Source organism: Gorilla gorilla, chromosome 4 (genome assembly GCF_029281585.2).
Source record: "Gorilla gorilla gorilla isolate KB3781 chromosome 4, NHGRI_mGorGor1-v2.1_pri, whole genome shotgun sequence".
Lineage (NCBI taxonomy): Eukaryota > Metazoa > Chordata > Mammalia > Primates > Hominidae > Gorilla > Gorilla gorilla.
Window position 1 is genome coordinate 41,856,614 of NC_073228.2, and position 13,708 is coordinate 41,870,321.

Below are 13,708 nucleotides of genomic sequence, written 5' to 3' on the forward strand. Positions count from 1 at the left end.
AACAAAACAAAAAACAAAAAAACTGTGGTGGCCCTGTCACCAGAAGTATGTAAGATCTAAGATCTAGTTTATAATTCCCTGTCTAGGGTTTTATAGCTCAAAACCAAGTACTGAACAGAGCTTGGCCTAAATTAATGGTTTTCAAACTTGGTTCCATGGTATCCTGGGGGTTTCTTATAATTCTCAGGGGGTTTCATGGAGATTCATATTCAGGGGATCATTTCTCATCACTGCTGTGACCATGGCAACTCCATTCTTGTCTGTTCACAGATTAGGACTCTGCAGAAGGTTTTGTTTGTGGAAAGGCTTTTACTGCTGAAAGCTAACAGTAGGACATTCTATGGAATACCTGACCAGTACTCCTTGAAACTTCAGTCATGAAAAACAAGGAGAGACTGAGAAACTCTCAAGAACCAGAGGAGACCAAGGAGACACAAACACCAAATGCAATGTGATATCCTGGATGGAATGCCGGAACGGAAAAGGGACCTTAGGAGAAAAATTCATGAAATCCGAATAAAGTCTGGAGTTTAGTTCACAGCAAAGCACCAGTGTTGACATCTTCATTTTGGCAAATGTTCCATGATGATGTAGGAGGTTAACATTAAGGGAACTGGATAAGGGATATATGGGAACTTTCTGTACTTTCTTTTCAACTTTTCTATAAATCTAGAATTATTAAACCCAAATTGTAAAAGTTTATTTTTAAAAAATAGCATTCAAAAACCGTCAGACAAATGAGCTCCAAATACATCCAGAGATGAGAAGAAAGACGGTGACCTGATTCTGGAAGTTCAGATGTCCATGTTGGTGACCTGATTCAGGAAGTCTTTCAGGAGGATATCAAGCTTGGATCTTGGATAGAACTGGGATGTGAGGCACTGGTGATTGGGCAATATCCCTGCCTGTAGGATTCTTTGTGGAATGCTGGATATTCATATTCCGGTCTTTTCTTATCTCTGGTTGCCTCAGGGAAGTAAGAACCCATCTGGGAAAGAGAGGACAGGACTGAAGAGGGACTCAAGGAAGTTGAGCTTACTGGATTGGGGGTGAATGTTAAAGTTCCTGTTTGAACAGGTTTGGAGGGAGAGATGGATGGTGGGGAGGGCATCATACCTTCACCCTTGCTAAATACATCCTCTTCTTTCCAGCAGAGCCCAAGCTGGAGACCAGGAGAATCTAGAGGAAGGAGGTGACACAGGCCTGCTCCTAGTCTGATGGGAAAACCTATGTTATACCCTCAAAGAACCCCAATCTGGTATGGGAGACACACTCCCTGACTTCAGAGAGCTCTCTGTCTGAACGAGTGGACGCAATGCCTACCTTTAAGGAGACCCTCTGTCTGATGGGAGGGACACAGCTTCTTCCTCCAGTCCGAAGGGGAGATGGGACACATCACATGCACACTGGTGGTAGCTGGGCTGACCTTTAGACATTAGTATTCAGGGACAAGGACAGCCTGGGAGGAAGGCTTGAGGATGACCTGTGGTCCTTTGTGAAGAGAAGGCCAGTGTAAAGGGTGCTGGGATGGAGCTGATGCGCCCCCGGGGAGTGGGCCCTGCTCAGACCTAGATGTCCATATTGGTGACCAAGCTCTGAACTGTTGTCCCCACAGGGGTCTACCAGCTGAAAAGCAGTGAGGAGACAGGGAAGGACAGGAGACACACAGAGCCATATATGGAAGAAGATCTGAAATGGAGTGATAAAGATAGATATGAGGCTGGGCGCGGTGGCTCACGCCTGTAATCCCAGCACTTTGGGAGGCTGAAGCTGGTGGATCACCTGAGGTCAGGAGTTCGAGACCAGCTTGACCAACATGGTGAAGGCCCATCTCTCCTAAAAATACAAAAAATTAGTAGGGCATGGTGGCATGCACCTGTAGTCCCAGCTACTCTGGAGGCTGAGACAGGAGAATTGCTTAAACCTGGGAGGCAGAGGTTGCAGTGAGCTGAGATCTAGCCACTTCACTCCAACCTGGGCGACAGAGCGAGACTCCGTCTAAAAAAAAAAAAAAAAGGAAAAAGAATAGATATTAGTATATGATTAAAATGCAGGCAGAAGCGAAGAGAGATTCCTGCTCCCAGACCTCCCCTCACCCCCTACCCTATCCCCCACCCCTGCCCTGGCCCCAGCTGGCACCCCATTTGCATCTCCCTGTGTCCATGCTCCCCAGTCAGGCGTTACCTCAGTATTTTCTTTCACTAGGGGTCAAAGGCAAACAGAGCCAATATCCACATGTGCCAGCTTGCGGGGGAGGAGGAACTCTGGAAAAGAAGGAGAGTGAGAGCAGGTACAGCCCCCATCTACCATGTGGTACACACCAGGCTGGGTCAGGAGGAGGGGGCAGGGAAGAGCCGTCCCGGGGGCCTGTGCAGAGTTGGGCACAACACGGCAGTCAGTAATAGTTGATGACTGACTGAATGAGTAGCATGCAATCAATATTAGAGAATGGGCCGTAGCACAGTGGTTAAAGCCTGCGTTCAAATCTCAGCTCTGCAACTTCCTAGCTGTGTGACCTTGGGCAAATTACTTAACCTCTCTGAGCCTCAGTTTCCTCATCTGTAAAATGAGGATAAGAACATTGAAAGGAACCTACATCCTAGGATTGTTGTGGCCTTGCATCTAGCTCATGCCTACACAGAACTTACAACAGAGCCTGGCACACAGGAAACACCAAAAAGCCCTTAGCCTGTGTCGTGCAGGTACTACACGAGTGTGATTTTCCTGTCTGTGACATGCATGTGTGCTCACTGGGGATATGGTGTGTGCAGGGGGTGCTTCTGGGCTGGTGATAGTGAGGGTGGCAGGTGGTATTGGAGAGTGGGAGGAGCACTAGCTTTGTGGCCAGGCCAGGCAGACATGGGATCTATTCACAGCTTTACCACTTCCCAGCCAGGGGGGAGCCCCAGCAAGGGGCTTCCCCTCACAACAGAATGAGCATAAGCCTTTCCTGGGGCATTGTCAGTGAGGAGGTGCAAAGTGCTTCTTCAGACACTACCGAGAGCTGTAATTTTTTTTTTTTTTTTCAGATGGAGTTTTGCTCTTGTTGCCCAGATTGGAGTGCAGTGGTACAATCTCAGCTCACTGCAACCTCTGCCTCCTGGTTTCAAGCGATTATTCTGCCGCAGCCTCCTGGGTAGCTGGGATTACAGGTATCCGCCATCACGCCCAGCTAATTTTTTTGTATTTTTAGTAGAGACAGGGTTTCATCATGTTGGTCAGGCTGGTCTTGAACTCCTTACCTCAGGTGATCCACCCACCTCGACCTCCCAAAGTGCGGGATTACAGGCGTGAGCCACCGCGCCCGGCCAAGAGCTGTAATTCTTTCCAACGTTCTGCGTGGTCTGTTGTATGTGGCTGTGTGTGTCTAGAAGCCATGTAGATTTGGAAATAGGGGACGTGTGGATCAATGAGAGAAGCCTGATCTGGCTGTCAGGACACCTGGGTTCTTTCTGAGCTTGAGAAAGGGGATCTTGCACAACGCCTCGGCCCTTCTGACTCTACAGCTATAAAATAGAGATATTAAGGCTGACGTCCCAGAGCTGTTGTGAGGATTAAAGGAGATGTCGTGTGTGCTGTGGTCAGCTCACAATAGTTCTCCAGCAAAAGGGAGGGAGGCATCTCTGTTCTGATCTTTCCAACTACTGGTGGTGCCTGTGGTCAGTTTCCAGCCACGTCATCCTGTGATCCTTTCCATGCATGCACACAGATGGAAGCCTGTTTGTGCAAATAGCCACTTCTTTAGATGAAGGGGGAGGGCATCCCTTGGACCATCCCAGGTCCCTTGGACCAGCTGGGAGTAACAGATAAGCCAGGCTGCCTGGGTTTGAATTCCAGCTCAGCCACTTGCTAGCTTTGTGACTTCAGGCAACTGACTTGACTTCTCTGTGCCTCTCTTTCCTCCTTTGAAATTGGAGACAATTGGAGCACCCATCTCAGAGGGCTTTTGGAGGAGTACAAAGGTGTAAAGTGCTTACGGCAGAGCCTGGCACAATCATTTGTTGTTATTCTGAAGTTGGGCCAGGTCTGGAGGGTGTGCTCTGCTGCCCAGTTCCCACGCCTTTCCTGGCCAGCAGATATCTCATCCCCTGGAACAGTCCCTCCTGAGCTCTGACCAGTCTCCCTCAGGCGGAAGTTCCTAGAAGGGTGCAACCTGGGGCAACAGCCAGGGCAAGCTGCTAAAATGATCACACTTCAGAGGAGGCCTCCGGATGTCAGTGGGACAGATTTTGTTGGAAAGCGAATGTTCATAATGTTCAGGAAAGACAAGTGAAGGGCACCCTTTTGCAGGTCCCCAGCTGGGTAGGAAAGAACCAGCCTTTCTCAGCTCTATTCTCTCTCCTCACTCAGACTCCCTCCCACCCAAAACGCAGAAAGAGCCTTAGGGGATAGTCAGAGTGGTCTTTGGCAAGGTCAGAGGTCTGATACTCTGAAGTTCAAATCTCACTGCCCTGCCAGTGACCCCAAGAGGAGGAGAACCAGGAGTAGAAAAATGTAAAGAGGGTGGCTAAAGGGGGTGGGGTGGGGGCTGGGGGAGGTATGATTGGAATGAGAGAAGAAATGGTGGGCTGTCAGAAAGAGGGAAACAGAAATTGTGGGGATCTGCTGTACCCAAAATAGGCAGAGGGCCACATGTGCGTGTAGATGTGTGTGTAAGTGTGCATTGGTGAATGTGTGAATGAATGAATGTGTGTGAGAGCACAGGTGGGTTTGAGTGGGTATGAGTGCCTGAGTCTGTCTGACTGTGCAGAGACAGGATCATAGACTCACCCATGGGTGGAGACTTTTTCTGTTCATCCCCCTTATTTTCCAGTTGAGGAAACTGAGGCTCATTGGTGGGGAGTGAAATGCCCAGACATGCTGGGAGGGGGTGGAGAGGAGCTTTTCCTAGCTTGGTCTTCCCTTCAGTGTCCCCTCCCCCGACCCCCAGCTATTTCTTGAGGTCAGAGGGAGGGGGCAGGCCAGGGCTGCTGGGGAGAGGAGGGAGAGAAGAAGGGGGGTGGCCGGCAGCCTTGCAGGGCACAGGGGCTCTGCGGGAAGGGTCCAGACACGTGGCCTCCCCCTTTTCTGCGGACGTGGACTCCCCACCCAGCAGAGACGTGTCATCCCTGGAGCGGGCAGCAGAGCCTCTCCAGCTTTTCTGCCAGATCCAGCCTTGAATGTGGGGAGGGCCCTTCAGAAGGACACTTGGGCAGGTTCCCAGTCTGACAAAGCTGAGCCCTAAAAGGGAGTGGGTGAACCTGGGCCCACCCAAGTTCAGGCCCTCCCCTCCCCACCTCTCCTCAGTGTCCCCACCTGGGAAATGGGAGAAAGTCAGGGAATTCTATCTGCCGTGGGAAGGTAGAATCTGGGTGAGGGGCGTGCAAGTCTTCGAAGCCTCCTTCCGATGGCAATCGGGGAGCAAGACCTCATCCCAGGCCTGCCTGTGGCTTCCTCCCCCACTTCAGAGCCCCCTGCCTGGGAGGGGCACCCTCTCCCTGAGTGTGGGGGAGGAGGAGAAAGAGGGTCCACGTCAGGAGAGGGAAGCCGCAGTCAGAACAGACATTCCCGATGACTCACAGCCCCGGAACGCCTTGAGAGCCGCAGGGACAGCCCCCTGTTCAACTGGGGCAGCTGGAGACCCAGGACCCTGGGGGGCAGGGAGGCAAAGCGAGGGGGAGGCAGGGGTCAGAGGCAGAGCCTGGAGACAGGATTGAAGCGAAGGTCCCTGAGAGCAGCTGAGAGACGGAAGACAGTGTACCGCCCACCTCGTCCTAGCCACATACTGTGGTCCTCACACAGCAGAAGGAGGAAGACTAGATCTTACAGAGGACCCCCTCCTAGGCCACCATGGAACTCTGCTTCTTGTGAATGCTTGAAAAGAGGAGGAATGTCCTGCCCCTGTCCCTTTCTGGGTCTGATCCTAGCACCCTCCTGCCCTGAGGAGGCAGGGGGATGGCTACAATGACCCGAGAGCCCCCACCTGATTCTCACCCACTCCAGCCCACTTCATTGTCATGCTTCTCCCATGACCTCTGTCCCCTCCGCCTTCTGGGCCTCAGGTTTGAGGAGGTTTGAGGAGGGCAAACTGAGGCCCAGCCTGGTCATGGGGGGCGCTTGAGGAACACAGCTGCTCTCCCCAGGCCAGTCTGACCCAGCAGAGCTCTGGGCTCAGGGCCTCTGTGTTCTGCTCTTCCTCCCTCCAGTGAAGATGCAGCTAAGCCTCCCGTCTACGTGGCAGGCAAGGGGGGAGCTTGCGAGAGAGGGGAGCTGGGAATGAGGTCAGCGGGTTGGATGGGCCAGGCCATGGCTGCGAAGGCATCTGGGCTGCAGCAGTCTGGAAGGTAGGGGCCTCCGGGTCAGGCCACTCCCAGCCCAAACCCGCCATCCACCCGCCCACCATGGCCTCCTTCCCATCTCCTGCTCCTCCCCTCCCTGCAGCCCACATTCCGCCCGCCCAGGCCAGATGGTTCGCATCAAGGCTTTTCCATGTGGCAGTTCCTCCCTGCCCACCAGGCTCCCTTCCCCCTCTGGCCACATGGCTCAGCTGAGAGTTGGGGAGCAGCTCTCCTGGGCTGTCCTCCCAGGACCAACTGGGATTATGTGGGATCCCCGTGTCATGCTGTCGCCGCCATCCTCAGTGACCTCCCTGGCCCTGCGAGCTCCCCAGCCCTAGCCACCTGGGCTCTTGAAGTGTCACAGGGTTCTTACCTCTGATCCCTCAATCCTAGCTGTGTGACCTCCAGCAGCTACTTTCCTTCTCTGGGCCTCAGTTTTCTGATCTGTACAAGGAGGGAAGAACAGAATAAACTCGAAATTTCCTTCTAGCAGAACGTCTCTTATTCTGTGATATTTCCACCTAGAGACTCTAAAGCTCTAAGATCCAACAGAGGTCAAACCGCAACTCTGGAGGGGTTATCTGGTCTACCTCTTTACCTGCTCCCGGCCCCATTTGTTTGTTCATCTCCATATCCATGAATTCCTCCCAACCCACCTATACTTTCCTCGAATCTTCCCCTCCCTTTAAGGGCCCTGGCCTTCTAACTTGAGTCCTTCTGCTGTCACCAAGGTATAAGTCCTCTGGGTGAGTTCTCGGCAAAAGGATCACAACCATTCTCCTCTCAAAGGCAGTCACCAACTCTCTATAGCCACCACTGTGTATAACTCCTTCCCCCAGAATCCCAGGCCTCCAGAAGTTGGCCCCAGCCTACTTTTCCAGCCTTATCTTCCTCTGCCCATGGCCTTATCTCTCTTTCTGTCTGTCTGTCTGTCTCTCACTCAATCTATGTCAAGCTTCCCAGGCTGAGCGGTGCCTTTCCTCCCACTTAAACCCTGCATTTGAACCCTGTCACCCACCCTCCCAAGCCTGGCTGGAAAGCTGCCTCCTCCGTGCAGCCTTCCTTATCTCTCATTGGCATTCCCATCATCCTTTGCGTCTAGAGGCTTCCATTTACTGAGCAAGACATAGACCAGCAAGATGGTCTCACTACTACCCCAGTTCACAGACTGGGGAAATGAAGTTCCGAGATGGAGCATTTACTCAAAATCACACAGCCAGTGCTGCCTCAAGGGAGGGGCATTTTTGTGTGTGTTTTATTCCTCTTCCTGGCTCCCCACTCTCCCAGAATAGGAGCTATTGTCCCCAGAGCTCTCCCCAGCACACAGCTGGCCCCAGAAGGCCTGAAGTAACCACTCAGTGAAAAGGATCAACTAGAGGGCCGGCAACAGGCACCAAACTCAGCATATTGTCCCCCAAGCAGGGTCCTTGCCCAGCCAGAAGCCTGGGATCATCCCTGTTCCTCACCACCCCCACCCCACATCCAATCCAACCCCAGCACCTGTAAATTTTGCTTCCCAAAGGGCTCTCAAGCCCATCCTCTTCTCTCTGTCTCCATTCCCACCTACCGGGTCCAAGCCCCTCACCTGGGCAAGTATAGCAGCCTCTCAGCTGCTCCTCCACCTTCGACCACAGCCCTCCTCCCACAGGTACCTACTCCATGGAGTGCCCATGGCTTTCTTTTACAAATGCAGGCCTGATTGTGACCCTCCCCCGCGTCAGGCCCTCTGCTGGGGCCCATAGCTGAAAGGAGGCAAACTACACCCATGATGGGGCTTCTCTGGCCTGCCCAGCCTTTGCCTGTGGTGCTCCAGCCACACTGGCCTTCCCTGAATTCCTTGGGCATCCAGCACTCGCCATGCCCCCTCCTGCCTTTGCATATGTGGTCCCATCACTATCCACCCTGCCTCCTATCCTTTTCCCATCAGCCTACCCAGGGAAGCCTTCCTAGGGCTCCAGGACTAGAGCAGACCCTCTGCCATGTCTGCCCATTCAGAGCTCTGCATTCTTCCTCTTAGTAACCTTAATGGTTGCACCTCCACGTTTATTCATGTGATTTCATTGCTGTCTGTGTCTTTACCAGACACAAACTCCATCAGGCAGACACAGGGTCTGTGCTGCTCACCACTGAATGCCCAGTCCCAGCAAAGTGCCTGGCACGTGACTATTGTTGCATGAATTTATCAGCAAATGAATGTAGCTCCTTAGCAAAATGGGGTGGGGGTGGCTTTTGGGAAGAAGGCAAGGTCATGTTATCCATACAGGATCCTTTCTGTGTCCGAGCCAGACTGTCCAAAGGGGCCCTCTGCCGGGACCCCTGCCCAACACCCCGCCCTGAAACTCCAGAATCTCAAGTTTGCCAGGAGGAAGAACTCGTGGCTGGGGCAGAAGCAGAAGACAGGAGACATTGGTGGCCAAAACTTACCTGGGGTGGGGGTTGTGGGGGGTGGGTATCAAGGAAGGAGATCAAGATCTGGAAGGTACCTCTGCCCAACAGAGGCTTCTCCTCAGCACCCCCCTTCTTTTATTTAAATTCAGGATTCAAAGGAACCCTGGTGTTTATCTCCCAAACACAACACGGCAACCAGACATCTGGCTGTGATGCAAGCCCTGCACCACCCGCCCCCCTGGCCACGCCCCCTATGGCTGCTGCCCTTTCTCCCCTGGAGCAGCTCATGAAGCCTGCATGCCCGCCTACAGCATGAGGAGACCCGGCAGAGCGCCATACCCCAGGATGGGCACCAGAGAACTGGGGACTGGGGAAGACGAGATACCAGAAGAGAATAAGAGAGGAAAAGAGGGAGGGGGAAAAATGTATGTGGGTGGAGAGGTGGGACAATGGGCCAGAGACCGAGGAAAGAAAAGGAAAGGAAAAAAAAAACTAAGAAAAGGAAGAAAAACGCATGAAGAGAAAAATTTGAAGGGAGAGAGGTTAGGGGGTGGGGGAGAGAAAAGGTAAATGAATAGAAAAAAGAAAGGAAGAAGGAATGGAGAAAAGCAAATGGGATAAAACAGGCACAGAATTGAACCAACCCAGAAAGGTGTAAATATTCAATCAATTCATGGGGCCAACTTTCTCTTTTTTTTTCTTTTTTCTTTCTTTCTTTTTTTTTTTTTTTGAGAGAGAGAATTTCGCTTTTTTTTGCCCAGGCTGGAGTGCAATGGTGTGATCTCGGTTCACTGCAACCCCCGCCTCCTGGGTTCAAGTGATTCTCCTGCCTCAGCCTCCCAAGTAGCTGGTACTACAGGCGCATGCCACCATGCAGGGCTAATTTTTGTATTTTTAGTAGAGATGGAGTTTCACCATGTTGGCTAGGCTGGGGTCTCAAACTCTCGACCTCAGGTGATCCGACTGCCTCAGCCTCCCAAAATGTTGGGATTACAGGTGTGAGCCACCGCGCCCTGCCAAGCCAACTTTTAAGAAGAACTACACTGCCTCCAGACATCAGGAGCAGGGAGGGAATATGACAGAACAGCTGCCAGCTACCCAGCTGGGAGCTCACTCCAGCAGGAAAGATGGGGCTGACCGACCCCTCACTTCTGACTACCAGAGAGCAGCAGTGAGAACTGGGGTCCCCTAACTCAACAACATCCCCCGTCCAGTGCACTATTCTCAGCTGGGGCCTGGCTGGGGCCTGGCTGGGACCTGGTGGGGTGGCTGGAGAGGGCCTGGGAGCTGGGGCTATGACAGACCTTGTGTCACCTGGGGCCATACCCCCAGCCCTTCTCTCTCCAGCTCCCAAGTTCTCCTCCTAGGACTGGGGTGGGGGTGGTGGAGGCAGCGGGCAGAGAATGGGGTGGGATCCGTCCAGGACTAGAAAACAAGGTTCATCTTCAAGAGCCTGGAATGAGGGCTTGTTCTAGGGGAGAATGAGGGGGAGGCTGGGCCTGGCTGTGACATTTGAGGGCTCGGGTCACCTGGAAAGAAAAGGAAAGGGGGAAGGAGAGCGAAAGAGGCAAATGAGATCCAGAAAAGGAGCTCTGGAGACAGAGGGGAATGGAGAAAGCAGCGAAGAAACTTGGAAGACAGAGGAGGGATGCAGGGGCCTGAAAGGAACGCAGGATCCGGGCTGGGAAGAAAGAGAAAGAGCAGGGGACAGATGCCTCTCTAGACTCCTGCCACAGCCAGACTCCTCCCAGTCGCTGCCCTCTGACCTTGCTTCCTGGCCTCCCACACACTCCTTAGCCCACTCCAGTCCGGCTTCCTTGCCCATCTCTCCACCACAGCAGCTCACGCTGCGGGGATCAGTCACCACCATTCTGCTAAGTCCAGGGAACATTTTACTCCTTACCATACTAGTTCTCTCTGCAGCATATAACTCTCCTTCCTTCTAGTACCATCTCTTTCCTCTGCACTCATGACCACCCAATCCCTCTCACCCAGCCCTCCTTCTCTGGCCACTCTTGCCCTATCTCCTCCTCCTCCACCCAGCCCTTACACCCTGAGGGTCCCCGAGGCTCAGTGCCAGCCCCTCCACACTCCCTCCCTCCATGCTTTCTCTGAGACAACACCATCCACAACCCTAGCTTCAGTTACCATCATCCTGGGACCCACATTTGTCTCTCCTCTGAACTCCTGACCCAGGTGCCCAAGGGTTTCCTCCATATTTCTAATTGGATGTCTCACAGGCTTCAAACACTCAGCATGGACAAAACCTACTTCATCATCTTCCCCCTAAGCCTGGAAAGGAAGGAAGGAGGGAGGAAGGGAGAGAGGGAAATCCTAGGAGGCTGGAGGACTTGGGTTTGGGGCTAAGGCATAGAAGAGCAGAGCTGTACCTGGAAGCTGAGGAACCTAGCAAAGGGCTCCGACTGTGCAATGCTAAAGCGAGGGAAGAAGAAGGGCCTGCACACACCCGGGGTCTATCCCCAGACTCTGCTCCAGGCTCCCTCAACAGGAACTGTGCAGGGCTCCATGATAGAGACTCATGGAGAGCTTCATCCTGGGGTCTTCACTGCACCCCCACTCTTAGACCCCGCACTTCTCTCTCCTCAGACCCTCTCCTAGGAACCCCCTCTTTATCATCAGTCTAGGGCTAGAGGTGGGAGCAGAGAAGCGTTCTGGAGAATTGGAGTTGGGGGAAGAGCAACAGAACCTCAACTGGGGGCTGCAGCAGCTGGAAAGGGTGACCCGGATGTGCAGGGCAGGGGTGCATGCCCCCCACCAGGTGCACAACACCTGGGCTACCTCTTCCAGGTGTGTTCTCCTCCTTTGTCCCATACCATGGAGTCCAGATGGGGTGCCTGAGGAGCTCTGAGGGTGGGGGCCTTTTCCCTCCTTCTTTGGTGTTGGAGGGGGGCACTTGGGGAAATTTGGAGAAGGAGAGAACTCAAGCTCAGCACTTTCCTCTTTCTGTTTTTCTTCTTAAGGAATTTTTTTTTCCCTAACTGCTGATGACTTTACCATTTCTTGGGGGTGTGGGGAGGAGATTTTGGCTTTTGCTCCCCCCCACTTTAAGTGCCGGACAAAGTCTTACATTCCACAAGAAGCCAGAGCTTCAGAGTTTCCTAAAGATGAGGTGGCGTCTCCTCCCCTCACAGGCACAAGCTCCCTCCTCCTCCCACCCCTCATCCCCCCAGTCTGCAGCCCTCAATCCTGGCCAGGAAGGCCCAGCCAGGCTGGGAGGAGACCCCAAGCACATTCTTCCTCTCACTGTCATACTGCAGAAATTAAAGACACATCTTCAGCCTGGGCGCCTGCCAAACGTTTTAAGTCGAAGAGTGGCAGGGGAGGCCTTGAGCCTCAGCTCCATGCCACGTGTAAAGGATGCTTGGAAACTGTCTGCCTCGGCCCCTGGGAGGAAGGCCTGGAACTGGACATTGGGGTGGTGGCTGTCACACGCCAGGCACACAAAACCCCAATGCCAGGGATCCCCAAATATCCTTCAGAACCCCAGGCCCATGATGTAGCAACCCCCAATTCACACCTTGGAGGTTTCAACTCTTCTTTAAGATGGGCGTGGGAAAGCCTGGATGGGAAACATATGGGGAGGGGCGGGGAGCTGCAGGCAGGAGCCCTTCTCACTACGAAAACCCAAGAAGCAAGGAAGTGGACAGGTCACTAACCCTCATACTACCAAGCCCTGCGGCACCCTGCCCTAGACCACCACTCTAAATGTCTGTTCCCTCCAAAAACAGGACCCCTGTCCCCTATTAGGGAGGGGGGTCTCTTGGAACTGACCCACAGTAGAGGGCAGGACTTTGGTGGGTTCAAGAACTGCCATCTCAGCACCTCAGCCCCCTAGTCCTGCCCTGTAGTCGCTGGCACTAGGTGGGGGCAGACCCTGGGCCACAAGTTGCTGCCACATGGTCAGGATAATTGATGAAGGTCCATCCCTCCATTGCTGTCTCCAGCCCTGCCTCTCTGGAAACGCTATATTTTCCCTTTAATTATAGCCCCTGCAGTCTCCCTCTGCTGCCCCACCCGCACCGCTCATCCTGGCTGCCCACGGCCAGCCGGCCAGCCGACGTGGCTCCCTCCCCTTCTGTTCCTTTTTTTTCCCCTTTGCCTTCGTTGCACAAAACCAGCTGGGGGAGGGCGTGGAGAGGGGCGGGGGGAGGCAATGGAATCTTGGATGGTTTGGGGGAGGCGGGACTCCCCGCTTCCACGTTTGCAGCTCTGGAGCACCGGGGGTGGGGAGCTGCACAGGAGGGAGAGAAATGAACAGGGCACTGCAAGGAGACCCCCAGGCCTTCTCTCAGCCCTACAGAGTTTCTCAGGATGAGGTAGATTGGGGTTGAAGCAGAGCCTTGTTGGGGGATTGGGACATGGAGGAAGAAAGGACGTGGAGTTCTAGAGGCATTTTTCTTAGATATAGCCTGCTGTCCTTCGGGTCCCCAGACCCTTTCAGAGTGTACAGATGATTCTCTCTGGTTCCTAAGGCAGAGAGCAATGACCGGGATTTTCAGGAAAGAGATGAGGCAGTGGGAAGTAGCCCCTAAAACAAAGTCAATCATCCTCTGCAGCCCATCCCACACCCCCAAAGGCAAGTTTCACCCAGACACCCAAAATATCCCATACATCCCCAACACTGAGTCCAGGTACAACTGGAGAAGGGGCTTTATGCAGCTCCCAGAAAGACACCCCTTTAGCTAAGTGCCCTCCCTCCACCCAGGTTCTCTCTGGTTTGACTGTGCTGGGAAGGAGGGTCTCTAAGCAGCCCCTGGCCACAGCCATGGCAAACAAAACTCTTCTCTAAGTCACCAATGATCACAGGCCTCCCACTAAAAATACTTCCCAACTCTGGGGTGGAAGAGTTTGGGGGATGAATTTTTAGGGGATTGCAAGCCCCAATCCCCACCTCTGTGTCCCTAGAATCCCCCACCCCTACCTTGGCTGCTCCATCACCCAACCACCAAAGCTTTCTTCTGCAGAGGCCACCTAGTCATGTT

General features: G+C 53.4%; 1 long non-coding RNA gene across 5 annotated transcripts; it reads right to left on the reverse strand.

The window, feature by feature from the left end:
- Positions 1-289: 289 nt before the first annotated feature.
- On the reverse strand, positions 290-8,930 carry LOC109026892 (uncharacterized). Of its 5 annotated transcripts, none has more exons than XR_010133784.1 (7): positions 8,742-8,910; positions 6,691-6,761; positions 2,185-2,264; positions 1,783-1,998; positions 1,324-1,689; positions 1,117-1,179; positions 290-988 (listed from the first exon to the last, which is right to left on the reverse strand). It is a non-coding gene; the product is annotated as an uncharacterized lncRNA (long non-coding RNA). The 5 variants fall into 5 exon arrangements; XR_010133781.1 differs by having other exon boundaries at positions 1,324-1,491; positions 1,925-1,998; positions 8,742-8,902; XR_010133780.1 differs by having other exon boundaries at positions 1,877-1,998; positions 8,742-8,902.
- Between the last annotated feature and the right edge of the window lie 4,778 nt (positions 8,931-13,708).